Genomic DNA, 14,416 nt, shown 5'->3' on the forward strand with positions numbered 1-14,416 from the left:
GTCACATGCAGGGCTTTGGGAGCCGTTCTGCGCATGTGTCTGTTGTAGTTAACAGGTCATGTACACTTTCCCAGCCAGCTTCTGACACACCCTAATCTCCTATCTCATCCTTGCCCCATCCCGCTGGGAGTGCTTGCTCTTCTGAGACAGCACTGGAGAGAAGATCAGGCTCCATCAACCCTGTGACAAATGGTGGAGGAACGAGACCACCCGACCAGGCTGGTGGAAGACAGTGAGGCACAGACTTTATTTACCTGGGCTGAGGTGGACTGAGGGCCACAAGCTGTCAATGATGAACAAAATAACAGCAGAGAGCTCTATAGGAGATTGGGGAAGGGATCTGGCATGTATGTCACATACAGGAGTCGGAGCAAATATTTGTGGTTGGGGTCCAATCTGGGGTACAGGCAGATGTATGGATGTTATCGGGTAACTTGGCATCCGGAAGATGTCCTGCTGTACTTTGTAGTCTTATCTCTTTTCTGTAACATCCTCTTCTGTGTTCTATCTGCTCCAAGACTGCAAAGCCTGTATCTAGGCAGAGACTGAAGGAGAGGTGTGCGTTTGCTGAGGGCTGTAACTTTAACTGTAGCTTGGAATTAAACACTGTATTTATTAACTATGTCATGGCCAGATAGGGCCTAACAAACCCTAATAGTCACACACGTGTATACACACACGTGTACACACACACACACACACACACACGCACGCACAGAGGACAATCACTGTTGGCCTTGCCAGCAGCCTGGGTGTGGCAGGAAGCCCCTGCAGGGTTCTAGACTAACATTTTTGTTCCCAGCCCTGGACTGACAGAGGTGCAGCCTTATTAGTGCAGATAACACCACCAGGGCTGTGTGGGGCCACTCCCCCTCCATTCACCTGAATCTGGACAACACCCTGTAGGGAAGCACGAAAGCCAAGATGGCGGCACTTTGGTTCAGGCTGCAAAGGCAAGGGTATCTGGAGGCAGTGGGTTCTGCGTCAACAGAGCCCAGCACAGGCGCATCTCACAACGCCCCCGTGTAAATGACTTCTGTACCCAAGGTCAGTGCTGCCCAGTGTAAATAACTTACATAACCAAGGTCGTCAGCCAAGGACTGCCCTGAGTATGGGCTGGCTGGGAACTGAGGACTGCTGTGTGTGCACAGTGGCTGAGGGCCGAAAGTGCGGCTAAAGAGATGAACTCCAGCTAAGCAGCTGAATAAAAGATGTTTCACCCAGCTTATGGCTCTGTGTCTCTTCTTTGGGCTGCCCGAATCTCAAGTGAATGTCCCCAGTGCGAACTGTGTGACAAAGACAACCCCAGGGCCAATCCTCCTTCCATTGCCCTAAGAGAAGCAGAAATAAGAATAACAACCTCCCAGGAAAGTTCAAAAGCTCCAGGCCAGAGTACATGCTTGTTAGATACAGTAGCCTGAGTTACAGTAACCTTTCCTCTCCTTGAAGTTCATTAGTAGTGCGTACATAGGGGCTTCGTGTCATGCATGTAATTGTAACAGTGAATTCCGGGAAAGTCACATACGCTAGGTACCCCTGAGAGGACTCCGCACCCTGTCAGTCATATCCAGAGAGAAGTCATGAGAGACGTCCTAGGTGGGGCGCACATTTTTGAAATCCAAAAGCCTAACTTACCAAGGGTTGAGACAGCAAAGGGGAGAGACAGTGGGAAGACAGAGACCTTTCACCCCACTTTAGTCACCCTGATGTCTGGAGGCTCAAGGGAAGTCAGAGTTTTCAGAAGAAGTGGCCTTCAGACCCCTAGGAGGAAAGCAGGTGCCATTATCATAAGCAGTATCTGGAGCAAAGCTTGTGGGAAGCAAACCAACTGGGGCTGACCTTCACAATGAGTCATCTTTAAATTGTCTAAGAGCAAGTGAGGCTGGAGGGCCTACCCAGGATTTTCCTTGTAACAGTTTCTCGTTGCACGTACACATTCTGCTGCTGCAGTTTTGACAGGGCCTCATGCCAGGTCTGTTAAACATGCCACGCGTAAAGGAGAACTGTTTACTACCCCAGGATTTGTTCTGTCATCTGGCCTTCTGTGCCACCACCGTGGTCCCTGGCTGTCTCATTCTGACCCCACCTCCTGCTCCTCTCCCCACTCTCCATGTTGGTGTTTAGAAATCAGAGCAACTTTTCATCCCACAAAGGGAAAAAGAAGTTCTCAAACCGCAGACAAGGTCATAGTGGTCGGCTTGCGTGAGATCACGTAAAGGAAGAGTTGGGAGGGATCCTGACACAGGCCTCCTCTTCACAGGCACGGGGGAAGTCTTCCAGGCCCTGGCCCATGCTCCCCTCAGCTCCTGTACGTATCAAGGAGAGAGGCGACTCTTCTCCCAGAACATGCCCCGAGCTGCAAGACCCTGGGCAGTGCTGAGAGGGTCCCCGCCAAGGCATCTTGCCCACACATCCCACTCGTACCTGCCAGTCCCCTGCTGCTGGTGGAAGGGGGAGGAGGCTTGGCAGCTAGGCTATGAGTGGGTTCACACTGGGTTGGGGGTGTCGTGCATTGCGAGAGTCCTAGGCCACAAGTGGGCCTGGAAGCACCAAGACGGTGTGGGGTTAGGGGCCGAGCCAGACATGAGGCCAAGCCAAGGGTCAAATGGGTGGGAGGGGGCTGCCAGTCACGGAACCTGGGAGGTCAGGATTTACAGGAGAAGAGTCGGGCAGCACAACAGATAGGAGGACCGACAACGGCCCCAAGATCTAACCATTCTAGGTCATGGGTGATCAAGATGCAGATGGGCAGGAGAGACTCAGGAGAGGTGGCAGGGGGTCTGGGGGTGAGAAAGCAGGGCAGCGAGTACGACCAGAGTATGCTAGGAACTTATTTCCCTGAACTGGGAGCTCAGCTCCCTAAACTAAGAACTCACCTTCCTAAACTAGGAGCTGGTCTCCTCCCTAAACTAGGAACTGGTCTCCATAAAGTAGGAGCTGGTTTCCCTGAACGAGGACCTTGTCGCCTGGAACTAGGAGCTGGTCTTCCTAAACTAGGAGTTTGTCTCCCCGAACTAGTAGCAGCTTGTCTCCTTGAGCTAGTAGCTTCCTTAAACTAGGAGTTGATACGTAAACTCAGCAGTCGGCAACTGAGCTGGAGGTTGCCCTTGGATGGTCAAGGGCTTTGTTGTTTCCAGGGTGTTCTTTAAGACAAGTCAGAGAAGGGATAATTGTTTTGGGTGTGGGAGGTAAAACAGCAAATGTAGGGAGGAGAGGAAGTTCAACAGGAAGCTGTTGAACATTGGGCTCATGCTAGGCCATCCTGTGAATGCAGAAGCAAGCATCCCTTGCTCATGTTGGGCAGCAGAATTCTGAGCAAGGGGCTGGCAGGGCCATTCTGAGCATGAGAAGATTTATGCAGCTGAGGAGCTGCCTTTGAGTCTCCAAGAGTGTTCCTAGCATTATGCTTCAAGCCAACAGCATATCAAGGAAGCATCAATGATACAATAAAGATATACATCCTCCTCCATGTAACCCAACCCTATCACCTTCACAAAGAGCTGAGTGGCCATCTCCTTGCAGGTGAAGTCACCCGTGACTTGGTTTGGGCCAAGGTATTAACTCAGCCTATCTGATAAAAATAAATATGATGATTTATTTGCAGCATGAAGGCATCCTAACATTAGATATGGTGCCAGGTGCAGTGGTGTACCCCTGTAATCCCAGCCATTTAGAAGGCTGAGGCAGGAGGATCATAAGGTCAGAGCCAGCTTGGGAAATGTAGTAAGTCCTTGTCTCAAAATAAAATTGAAAAGGTAAAGGACTGGGTGTGTGGTAGAGTGCTTGTCAAGCAATGTGAGGGCCTGGGTTCAATCCCCAGCACAACAGCACCACCATCAACAAAACCACCTCACATCCAATTACAACATTAGAGTCCTTCTTTCTTCATTGGACTTGCCCAAGGAGTTGTGCGACAAGACCCCAATTGAATGGTTAATGTCCTATGAGTTCCAACTCTACCAAGCTCCCTCCACCCAACCTTGGCAACGCAGCTCTGCTCATCCAAGCCCCAGGACTAGGGTGAGGCTGTTTCCTTTACTGCAGACCAACGGCCAAGCTACAGAACACCTGATGTGTGTACTGCTTTATCATCAGCACCTAGTCCAGCACCTAACTCATGGTAGGTGCCCAATAGATGTTTGTTGAGTGAATGAATGAATGATACAGATGGAAAAGGCAAATAAAAATGTATTTTTAATACCACTAGCTTTAAGGACAAAAAATAAAATGCTGAGAGAGGTTAAGCAAACAGACCACTTTGCTAGGTTTCTTGACCACCTGAGAAGCATTATTCTCCCCTCTGTGACAGACGCTGTGGTGATTAAGAGGAAGCCATGCTCCCAATGAATAGAGAACACAAATCATGTCATACAGGGAGAGGTAGAGGTGGAAAGTAGAAGCTTGGCATGAGTCAGGCTCTGAATGGGCCCTTACAGTCCTCAGTCTCTTTTCGTCTTCACAGACACTGTATGAAGAGGGTTTTATGACCTCCACCTTACAGATAAGGAAATCTAATCTCAGGAACATGACCCATGAATAAGGGAAAGACCCAGAGTTTGAACCCAGGTCTAAATGGCAGAAATATAAGCTCTTTGAATAACACCGTGATAACTCAAGACATAAAGGCCTGAGGAGTTGAAAGGAATAAGTTGTCTGCAGATCCTTGGAGGTGGTAGGAAAAGTATTCAGTGGAGTGGGAATGAACATGAACTTGAGTCCAAGAAGTCTGGGCTGAGTCCTAACTGTGCACTTACTAATTACACAGCTGTTACAGCTTAGATCTAAAATGTCCCTCAAAGTCTCATGTGTTCAGAGGCGGAGTTTCAGAAGGTGACTGGATCACGGAGCACTGTGCTCATCAGTGGACTGATCTACTGATGAGTTCAGAGCTGAACATGCGGTTAGGAGGTGGGGCCGAGTTGAAGAGGTGGCCACTGGGGGTGTGGCTGTGGGATGCATAGCTCTCGCTCTGCCCCTCTCTCAGCTTTCTGGCCGCCATGGGGTGAGTAGCTTTCCTCTGCCAGGCCCTCCCACCATGCCATATCTGCCTTAGAGCCAGCCCACTGTGGAACAAACGCTTTGAACCTGAGTCAAATAACCTCTCCTCCTTTAGGTTGCAGACTTAGGCATTGCATCACAGCAGTGGGGAAATGACTAGAGCAATGGCCTTGCATGTGTTGCTACTCTCTACGAGCCTGTTTTCTCATCCATACTATGGGGATAATAGCATCCACTTCATTGGGCTGCCATGGGTAGAAAATGAATTAGTGCTCGTAAAGCACTTACACAGCAAATATGCATCTGAAACAATTTTGGACAGAAAGCCCATGGGGGCCACAGAGTGGGAGGAGGTGGAGCCGGGTGATCGTTCTGGATGAAGAAAATGCAAGAAAATGTGTATTTGTATGTGTATCTGGTTCAGTTGAAATCCAATTTCATGTAGGGCAATAGTGGGAACAAGGGGGCCAAGAAGAGAAACTTGGACTTAATGCGAAGATGGTGTTTCAGCAGGAAGAAGATGCACAGGATCAGAACTGAGGTTAAGGAAAATTAGTCTGTCAGCAGGGAACAGGTTAGGAGCTTACTAAAATAGTCCAGGGTCAGAAGTGATGGGCGTTCAGCGGGGTGGAAAGGAGACGATGGTTTATGTTGCTATGATCCACATGTGGCTGGATACGCCCCCATCTAAATGATAATTAAATTATTGTTGAGTAGGTGCTTTCAGTAATAGGAGCAGAGATATTTACTAAGTACTTCCTGTGTACCAGGCACTTTGTGAAGTGCTTTACAGGCATTAATTCATTCTCTGCTCCTTCTGGAGGGGATGCTGTTATTACTCTCATTGTAAAGATGAGGAAATCGGGGAGTAGGAAGACTCAAGGCCGTACAATTAGTAATTGGATGACAGGACTTAACCCGATTTGTTTGACCCCAAAGGGCAGACTGTACCTTCCATGCTACATCTTCAGTCCTTCAGCCACCTCTTTCTGCAACACGCTTCCCTCAATTAGCAATCTTTAGGACTTTCCAGTATTGTAGAACTAGAGATTGTCCCAGAGTACCACAGGCCAGACCAGCATATGGAATGGAACTCTGGCTTACTTACAACTAAGTGATGTTAAGCCTGGGCTTATTTTCTTCCTAAAGGTGGAGATCACTGATCTACTTCCCAAGTTGTTGTAAGAAATGAAAGTAAAATCCTATGGAGCATTTCTAGGCAGTGGGTGGCACATAGTAAAGTGTTCAATAGATAGTAGCTATTACTACTACTAATAACCTGACCAGGCAGATGAGAGGACCAGGGTTAAGCCAGGTGGGGACTGGTTAGGAGCACCTGCAGAGCAGAATGTAATGGTCATTTGCAACTGGACACAATGTCGTCCAGCAGAGGACGCAGAGAAGACCACTCCACGTGGCTGGGACCAAGGAGGCTGGTCAAGGAGTTTCCAATCATCTGAGGGGACTCAAGATAGGTTTCTTTGGGAGGTGGTGGGCTCCTGTTATTGAAGGTTTTCCAGAGAAGGTCTCTGTAATCGCTCAAGAGGAAGAAGCAACAAGGGTAGTTCTCAGGAGTGGGTATGTGAGAATTATCTGCAGGGCTTGCTAAAGACAGATGGGCCTGTCCAGAATTTCTGCTTCATTTGGCCTTGGGTGGAGCTGAGAATTTACCTCTGGCTGTTCCCAGGTAATCCCCACACTGCTGGCCCAGAAACCTACATCCTAGGAACCACTGCTTTAAAGTGCAATCATTTTTTAAATGTAGGGCCCATTTGGTTGGTCTGTGACAATGCTTCCAAAAATTGCAACAGCCAGGCATGATGGCATGGTGGATGCTTGTAATCCCAGCACTTGGGAGGCTGAGGCAGGAGGATTACCATGAGTTTGAGGCCAGCCTGGACTACATAGTGCGTTCAAGGCCAGCCTGAGCTACATAGCGAGACCTTGTCTCAAAAAAAAAAAAAAAATTGCAACAGATCAGAAAAATCATGGAATGCTCCGAGTTCATCATACCAATGTGTTCAATTTAAAGGAGTGCCCTTTATCCAAGACTGAGATTCCTACCACTTCTGACACCAAACCCTCCATCCCTCCATGAAAGGATGACAACAGTAGGTGGTAGTTCTTTTGTTGGTCTGTTTCTTAGTAGTGTCTTTATGTGACAAAATAACAAGTTGGCAAACCTGTGGTGGTCTTTGATACAGCAACAACAAAAAAACCTTTTTGTCCCATGACCTTCTAAAATCCAGGAAGTATTGCTCCTCAATGTGTAAGAATCTGGAGTGAGAGGTTTCTCTCAGAGAGCTCTTCCAAAGCCACACTTAGGGTCTCAGGTGTCCTTTATTTTACAATATTTTTGGCAGTGCTGGATATTGAATCCAGGGTCCTACATTCTACTGCTGAGCCACACCTCCAATCCTCAGGTATCTTTTGAAAAAGTATCACACAAGGGCCGGGGATTTAACTCAGTGGTTTCGCCACCTGCTGCGCAAGCGCAAGGACCTGAGTTCAATCCCCATACCAAAAAAAAAAAAAGGTATCATGCACCTCTTTTCTGGCTGAATGCTTATTCAGACCATGTTTGACCCTTTATGAATGCTTCAAGTGATCATTGTGGGTGTTTATTACTATGAAGAGCTGTCAAACTTTCAAACCCACACTCATGCCCTCCAGGAGGCTATTTAGGAAACCAGGTCTGTTTCTCCCTCATTAATCTGCCCAGGTTGCTTTGTTTTAGGTGTAGCAATCTGCTCTCTCAGCAGCCCATTCTCACCTATTAGCTGCCTTATCTCTAGTGTCAGCATCAGGTCAGGCCACTAAGCTTATTAAACCAGGGCTTCTCTTTGACACATCAATATAAACAACTTGTTTGTGACCTGGGGACTGTTTATCTCTGTCAAGGAAGGAGGGCATAGGGCTTTGATTGAAGAGTGATTGAAGAGATTTGCTTCCTTCTGTTTGGAAATGGTACTGACAGAGAATCATCTAGAATTTAACACAAGGTAGAAAGTATCAAGAGCAGCTGAGAAATTTAATAGATGGATGAGTTAGACCTGAATCTGGGAATCCCTGAATGGAGGATTTCACAGTTGGAACTGCGAGGTTTTCTGCATGGATTGGTTAATGTGTTCAATAGTGAACGGCCACAGATCTGACCACTAAATAAGCAAAGTTATAGAGACATTAGTCTGTGTGTGTTAGGCTTACTTGCTAACAGTATTTTTTTTAACTTGGTTGGAAAAAACTGATATAATTCTGATTCAAGGACAAGACCAACTGGGGGCCGGTTGACTTAAGGCCACTGGACCTTCCACCCTCCCACTGGGCACTGGACCCACAGAGATTAGGAGACAATGCTGGCTTTCAAGGGCCCGTTGCTTAATAAACCACCTGCAGGAGAAGAAAGCAGGACTGGGCACAGAAGGGCAAAGCAGGAGACTGCTACTTCTGTTAAAACTTTTCTACTCTTCTTTGGACCCACATGCTTGTGTCCCTTGTTCAGGTTGAATGAAGACAAGACCCCTACTAACTATGTGTCCCTGGTTTGTGATGTCTTTTTTAAGAAGTCAACTGTCCTGCATTTAGCTTCACCACTTACTCACCTTGAACCAAATTTCTAACTCCTCACAATGCTAGCATACTGAGAGCTGAGGGTTGGCCAGCATTCTTTCACTACAGCAGAACACCTAAGGTAATTAATATAGAAGGGAAAAAGTTCGGCTCATGGTTTTGAAGCTTCCAGGCTATGATCAGCTGGCCCCATTGCTTTTGGCTTGTGATGAGAGAACACACATAGCAGACCAAAAGCTCTCATCTCATCAGCCAGGAAGTAAAAGAGCGGAAGGAGCCAGAGTCCCACAACCTTCTTTAGGGTCACCGCACAGTGACCAGAGGACTTTCCTTCCATAAGACACAAGCTCACAAAGGCTCCACCCCAGGACAAAGCCTTCAACACATAGGCCTGTGGAGGAACATTAAAACTACAACATTCCGGCCTCTCTAAACTACTTTGTTTTGGGAGTGCCGTCTGGCCAGACTAAGGTCTGTTTCACTTTCCAACTTGTCCGGTGTGTTCCTTCCCGGGTGTTCTTTGCTGCAGTCAGCTCCTTGGAGCATTTGGTAAGGCCTTTGGTCTTACATTCTGGAGGGACCACTGGGATCCCTGGGTGTGCTCCACTTCAGCTCCTTGGAGCATTTGGTAAGGCCTTTGGTCTTACATCCTGGAGGCACCGCTGGGATTCCTGGGTGTGCTCCACTCCAGCTCCTTGGAGCATTTGGTAAGGTCTTTGGTCTTACATTCTGGAGGCACTGCTGGGATCCCCGGGTGTGCTCCACTTCAGCTCCTGGGAGCATTTGGTAAGGCCCTTGGCCTTACATTCTGGAGGCACCGCTGGGACCCCTGGGTGTGCTTCACTATAGTCAGCTCCTCGGAGCGTTTGGTAAGGACAGTGGTCTTACATTTGGAGGCCCCAGCGAGATCCCCGGGTAAGGAACCCCGGTTCAGCTGAGACTCTATGGCGGGATCCAGCAGGAGACTCTCAGGCACAGACCTCAGAAAACCTCCGGAGGTAAGTTTTTGGCTGGTTGCAACCGTTTGTTGTCAGGAGTGAGGTGGCTGATGGGCCGGTAAGCCTCCCCTGACCCCAGGTTCCTGACAAGGAACAAGGGAAGATTTAGTTTGTTTTTGTTGTGGCGCCTGTTCGTCTTGTCATTTATATGTTAGTGTCCTATCTGTTGTGGGTTTAATTTTGAATTTCTTTCCAAACCATCAGGGACAGAGATGGGAGGATCCTGCTCCAAGACTACCCCATTGGACTGTTTCCTCACTAATTTTAAATTGACTTTTTCCCCTGAGCAGGAGGATGAATATGGGGTTAAATTTTCTCGTGGAAAATTTCGCTCCCTGTGTCAATTGGAATGGCCGGTCTTCGGAGTTGGATGGCCAGCCAAGGGCTCCTTTGATCTGAGCCTCTGCCGGGTGGTATGGAAAAGGGTAACTAGGTACCCTAGCCATTCTGATCAGTTTCCATATATAAATATCTGGGTTCAAGCTTGTCAAGAGCCTCCAGCTTGGTTGCAGCGTTGTTCCTTGTGAACAAACTCTCGAATTTTGGTTATGGCCCCAAGGGAACCCCAAGAGGTCAAAGCTCGGGCTCCCAAGCCGGTGCTCTCACAAGATCCTGATCCCTTAGACCCCTTTGTAAGACCTCCATCCTTCTCCTCTGATAAAACCGGCCCCAGATCTCGAAACCCTTTCTACCCTCCTCTTCCCGAAGAAGAAAAATCTCCGGATTCTGTAACCTCCCCCTCCCACACGTGAACAGGGGCAGCTTATGGTCCCAGCGGGGCTCCCACTGAAGGGGTTAGTTCAGTTCCTCTTCTGCCTCTTAGGGAAGTAGAACAGGGTCATTTTGTCTATATCCCTTTTTTCTACCAGTGACTTGTACTATTGGAAACATCAAAAATCCCCCTTTTTCAGAAAAACCCCAGGCTTTGATCTCCCTCCTAGAATCTGTTTTTCATACCCATGACCCAACCTGGGATAATTGTCAACAACTTCTCCAAGCCCTTTTTACCTCCGAGGAAAGAGGATCAGAGGGCAAGCCATAAAGTCGATGTTAGGAGGAATGGAGGGCCCACTCGATGAACAACAGTGGGCCCATATTGAGGCGCAACTTCCATCCACCCGTCCCCCGTGGCAAGCTAATTCCTCGGTCCGGAGAGAGGCTCTCCACAACTACTGTCAGCATCTCCTAGCCGACTTGAGGGGAGCTGCTCAAAAGCCTACCAATTTGAGCAAGGTAAGCGAGGTCCTTCAAGGACCTGAGGAATCCCCTTCTGCCTTTCTGGAGTGTCTGTTGGAAGCATACCGTACATATACTCCAATTGACCCAGATGCCCCTGCAAATCGACAGGCAATTAATTTGGCTTTTGTTACTCAGTCAGCCCCAGATATTAGAAAGAAATTATAGCGGATGGAGGGGTTTCAGGGAGAAAACAGGGAAAAGTTGATGAGTGTGGCAATGAAGGTGTTTAACAACAGAGATCCTTATGAGGATAGAATGGTTATATTCTTGAAAAGGGAAAGAGGAGGCTGGCAGAATCGAGAGTATCCACAATTCTCCAGATTCTGAACCCAGGCACAAAGACACAGGTGCGAGAGTTCCTAGGGGCGGTTGGCTATTGCAGGATTTGGATTCCTGGCTTTGCTGAGATTGCCAAACCCCTGCATGAGGCCACTGTGGGAGGAAATACACCCCTCCAATGGACTGAGGCTCGCCAGCAGGCATTTCAATTGCTTAAGACTACACTTGCATTGGCACCAGCCCTGGCATTGCCAGACTTAAACAAGCCCTTTACCCTGTATGTGGCAGAGAAAAATGGGGTAACTAAGGGAGTGATTACCCAGCTTTTGGGCCATGGAAACGGCCTATGGCATACCTCTCAAAGAAGCTCAACCCAGTGGCCTGAGGGTGGCCTACTTGTTTGAGGACAATAACAGCAGCAGCTGCTTTAACCCGAGAGGCTGACAAATTGACCCTTGGACAGGATTTGACTTTGAAAAATAAGACTGAGATATTGGCATTGCTACAAGCAATCTGGTTGCCTCCAGAGGTCGCCATCATCCATTGCCACGCGCACCAGAAGGGGCTTAGCCCCGAGATGATTGGTAATAATGCTGCTGACCAGGCAGCAAAACAAGCTGCCCAAAAAAATCAGTAGGGAAGCAAATGGTTCTGCTTCCCATGCTGGTACTCCCAGAAAAACCTGAATACACAGATAAAGAAGTAGCAAAAATGAACAGAAGATGCTGGACTCGAGGAAAACATGGATTGTGGACGACTAGGGATGGAAAGGTGGTGCTCCCAGCCCCTGTAGCAGATACGTTGCTGCGAGAACTACATGAGTCCACCCACCTCGGTGAGAAAAGGATGATGGCTGACCTGCAACCTCATTTCCTCAGTGAGGGATTAGCCCAAAAAGGCCCAGGACATGGTGAGACAATGCCCCACCTGCCTCAAGGTAAATGCAAATCTGGTAACCGGGCCCCCTGGAGTCCGACACAGAGGACTAACTCCAGGAGAACATTGGGAATTGGACTTTACTGAAATGAAGCCTGGCATGTATGGGTACAAATACCTGTTAGTTTTTGTGGATACCCTTTCAGGATGGGTAGAAGCATACTCCACTAAGAGGGAGACAGCTGAAGTAACAGTTAAAAAGCTCCTGACAGAAATAGTTCCCCATTTTGGTTTGCCTTTAGCTCTGGGGTCCGACAGTGGTCCAGCCTTTATGGCTAAGATATCTAAATTAATTAGTAATATTCTTGGAATAAAGTGGAATCTACACTGTGCCTATAGGCCTCAAAGTTCAGGACAGGTAGAAAGAGCAAATCGAACTTTAAAGGAGATTCTGACTAAATTATGCTTGGAGACTGAACTAGGTTGGGTAGAGCTTCTCCCTTTTGCCCTCCTCCGAATGAGGTGCACTCCCAAGCCTCCCCTCAATTTGTCCCCCTTCCAGATTGTTTATGGGTGATCTCCCCCAATCATTCCATTAATAGATGTAGAATTAAAGAAAAGTTTTCCCACCTTCAACTCCTTAAATCCTTAAAAGCAGTTCATCAGCTTCAGTCAGAGCTACATGAGACATTATGAAAGAAAATGAGTGGTCCAAATGAAAAACGTCTACAACCTTTACCCTATAGGCCGGGAGATTTGGTTTTTATTCGCAGGTTTGATTCCAAGACCCTGGAACCTCATTAGAAGGGACCAGTTCCTGTTGTCCTGTCAACTCCCTTGGCAGTGAAGGTGGCTGGACATTCTCCCTGGATACATCGCAACCATCTGAAAGCAGGACCCTCTGTGGACGTCAAAAAGGACAAATGGAAGGTTATCAGCCAACCAGGTGACCAAAAGCTAAGATTGGAGTGGGTTGGAGATGTTTCCTCTTCATGATAATATTGTCTGGGACACTGGCAGTATTGTCCCCAAGAGGACTAGATCACACACACAAAATGTATGGATTCAATTGGCAAACTTGCTTAATTTGTCTGAATTCCGTCTAAATGTTATGTTGATGTAAATTTCCATCATGTACTGGGGACATGCCTCATGTTGTAAACCTAAAAATGCTGTCAAATTATATACACCCAAGGTAATTATGTCAAATAATACCCAATGTGCTATGTATGAAAATTGTACAACTAAATGTCTGAGGATAAAACGGTCAGAAGGGATGTCCTGCCATATAAAACAATTGGAAGACTTGGCTCAAAGGGTACATAATGAAGATGGCTGGGACTTGAGCCAATGGCTAACTAAATGGTTGCCCAACCTACAATGGTTAAAACAACTTTTTCTGGTCATTACAGTTGTGTGTATATGCTTACTATTGTCATGCTGTTGTATACAATGGATGCCTACGTTTATAAGTAAGATTATTTAAATTGTAAAATCAGTGGGGAATGTAGGACTGCATAACTCTGTAATCATAAAACTCCCCTAGCCCCAACTGCGATTGAATGTGAGTAAATAGATAAAGATGCTTCTTAGTTCCACGACACTAGATAAGATCCCTATCAGCCATAATTATCCAACTCTTTGTTACGGACACCACTATCTATAGAACAATCTACAAAGCATCTGCTGACCATCAGTACTTGTCAGGCTAATTAACATACAAATGTAAGACCACTAAACCTTTGTTCCCTCTTCTGTAAATTTTGTCCTGTTAACTCCCCTGCAAGCCCCTATAAAAAGAGCCTCGGACTCTGGACTAGCCTCTCTAAGCTACTTTGCTTTGGGATTGCCCTCTGGCCAGACTAAGGTCTGTTTCACTTTCAAAAAAAAAAACTACAACATTCCACACTTGGCCTCCAAACATTCACATCTGTCTCACAGTGCAAAATGCATTCAGTACATCTCCAAGGCTCCTCAGATTCTTAACTATTCCAGCATTACTCAAAAGCCCCAGTCCAAAACCTGCCCTGAGACTCAAGGCGTGGTGAGCTGCAAGCTTCTGCAAAAGATAAAATAGAAAGTTTCACACTTTCAGAGTAACATGTTGAGACAGGCACAGGTAAACATTCCTATTCCAAAAGGGAAGAGGAAAACAGTAAGGCGGGCCCGGCCCAAAGCAGGACCAAAACCCAGCAGGAAGCACATTAAATCCCAGAGCTCTATGTCCGCATCCAGGCTCAGTGGTGGAAGGTGGGTTCGCAGGGGCTCAGAGAACCACACTCCTAAGGTTCTGCTCGCTGCCTGTGGAGGGTGTCACCTGTTTTCGACACCTCTTCCTTCCTGGGGACTCCACTGCAGCTTCAGTCTCCCACAGCTCCACAATTCACCCTGTCACAGACTTGCTTCCAGGGACTTCAAACCTGCAGTCCACTGCCTGGCCTCCTAGGCTTTTCTTT

At 47.5% G+C, this 14,416-nt stretch overlaps 1 long non-coding RNA gene across 6 annotated transcripts in view; it reads right to left on the reverse strand.

The window, feature by feature from the left end:
- Positions 1-356: 356 nt before the first annotated feature.
- LOC110346680 (uncharacterized) overlaps positions 357-14,416 on the reverse strand; it is a 33,998-nt gene continuing 19,938 nt past the window's right edge. For 4 of the 6 annotated variants that reach the window (XR_015452587.1, XR_015452583.1, XR_015452584.1 and 1 more), the window contains 2 exons: positions 12,700-12,861; positions 3,834-9,649 (listed from right to left, as the gene is read on the reverse strand). This is a non-coding gene — a long non-coding RNA (uncharacterized LOC110346680). Of the gene's footprint in view, positions 546-3,833; positions 9,650-12,694; positions 12,862-14,416 lie in introns of those variants that run through there. The other 2 variants (XR_015452586.1, XR_002390869.2) reach the window with 2 other exon arrangements.

Source organism: Heterocephalus glaber, unplaced genomic scaffold (genome assembly GCF_053883595.1).
Source record: "Heterocephalus glaber isolate CG9 unplaced genomic scaffold, H.glaber_assembly_v1.0 deba00001447, whole genome shotgun sequence".
Taxonomy (NCBI): domain Eukaryota; kingdom Metazoa; phylum Chordata; class Mammalia; order Rodentia; family Bathyergidae; genus Heterocephalus; species Heterocephalus glaber.